Here is a 1,905-nt window from a genome sequence, read left to right as displayed (position 1 = left end):
CCTAAAGAGTGAATGGGAAATCTCAAAGGTGATGCCAATAACCCCATGCCTTCATTTGTCCCTTAGGGAAGTGTGCAGAATTAGCCCTTGTGAATTTGTGGCCCCCAACAGCAATGGCCAACCCAGTAGCTATGAATATCCTTGTGTCCAGGCTGTGGTCACAAAACACCACTTCCTGATAAAAGAAACAAGAGTTTCCTGAAGAAATGGCTGATTCCAGTTCTGGGACAGGAAGAGTACAAAATGAGCCTAGACCTTCTTCAAAGAACCAGTCTGAAGATTCACGTTGGCCAAATGTGGGATAATATAATACAATATAATATAATATGCTGTCTTGGTTACTTTTCTCATTGCTGAGACAGAATACTTGACTCTCAAAATTAAAGGGGGAAAGGTTTATTTAGCTCACGGTTGGTAGAGGTTTCCGTCCATCACTGGTAGGTTCCAAGGCAGGGTGGCACAGCAGACTGGCATCACAGAGGAGAAACAGTGTATGGCGGGCAGAAGGCAGCAAAGCAACGAGAGGTGACCACAGCTCTTCCTATCCCGTGTATCTTACCCGGGCTACTCAGGGTGGGTGGCACTCACACCCTCAATCCCAGAGCCCTTGATCCCAGCATTGCACCATGAATCGATCCCACCTTCACATACTCTAGATCCAACCACTCTGAAGAAGCCCGACCATGACCAGATGTGTGTGTGAGAGTGGGGGAGAGAAAGAAAGAAATAGAGATGTTTGAAAAAAATAGTAGCGTTCAGGGGCAGACCTAAGATCTCACTTGAGTTATCATGAATTTTGAGAGGGAACAGGTGACATAATTGTGTTTTACTTGCTAAATCACAGGTGTAGGATAGCTAGAGAACTGCACTTAATAACACTTGGGTTTTGCCAATAAATCTGGCAAAGAGGAAGGGCCTAGGGCGCTGATGATGTGTTCAAGTTAATGGTTATAATGACATAAAGGGAGCAAGAAATAGTGCAGAAGACAAGGATTCGCTATTCTGGTGGTTCTCCTACTGCTGGAATAAGAGTTAGAGGCACTGACCTAGAAAACTGGAGGCTGTAATTGAGACTGCGGGGGTGTGGAGCACACTGATGAGGTAGGTCCGGGGTTCCGCACCGTGAGGGTGGAAAGCTCAGGGAGCACGGTTATGGGAGGGGAGGCCAATTAACTTCGAAGTCAGGGTATTGGAAATGTTACGTACACGATTCTGGTCCTACAGAAACTCCCAGGAGCACTGTTGGGGAGACAATCACATTACGAATCTTTAGAAATGAGGTCCAGCTATGGGGGGATTACAGGGATGACCTCCATAGACAAGAGTTATGGGTGATAGCTAAGCTTCAAAGAAGCTCGCGGTTTTAGTGACACCTCACCAGAGACAGTAAGTGCCAGAGACGGCAGTGTGGAATAAGAACCCACCCCACATCCAGGCCCTGTCATAAAAGAGATCTCCACTGAGAGTCTGCAGAGGGAAGCTCTGTGTTTGAGAGAGCACCCGAGCGAGAAGGTCAAGGGAACATGCAGCCTTCCACTGCTTTTTTTTTTTTTTTTTTGAGATGGGGGCTGGGGGGGTGGTGGTGGTGTCTTGCTGTGTGGTGCAAGCTGGTCTCGAACTCACGGTGATCCTCCTGCCTCAGCCTCCAGAATGCTGGGATTACAGGTGTGCAACACCACACGCAGCTGATGCAGCCCTCTTGAATATAGATTTTGCTAATTGCAGAACCGAGATTCAGAGGTTAGCTGACTTGTTGAAAGTCATATAACATGGCTTTGTCGCTATGCTGCACCACAGTACTCTACCTAAAGCTTTCATTTAACTTAAGGATCGTATACAGCATGAGGAAAAAGAACTGCAAACATTAAGAATCGAGAATGGCGAAAAAAAGTTAAAAAAAAAAAA

Source organism: Chinchilla lanigera, unplaced genomic scaffold, assembly GCF_000276665.1.
Source record: "Chinchilla lanigera isolate Chin_1 unplaced genomic scaffold, ChiLan1.0 scaffold00033, whole genome shotgun sequence".
In the NCBI taxonomy this organism is placed as follows: domain Eukaryota; kingdom Metazoa; phylum Chordata; class Mammalia; order Rodentia; family Chinchillidae; genus Chinchilla; species Chinchilla lanigera.
Note: the sequence above shows the minus strand (reverse complement) of the source record.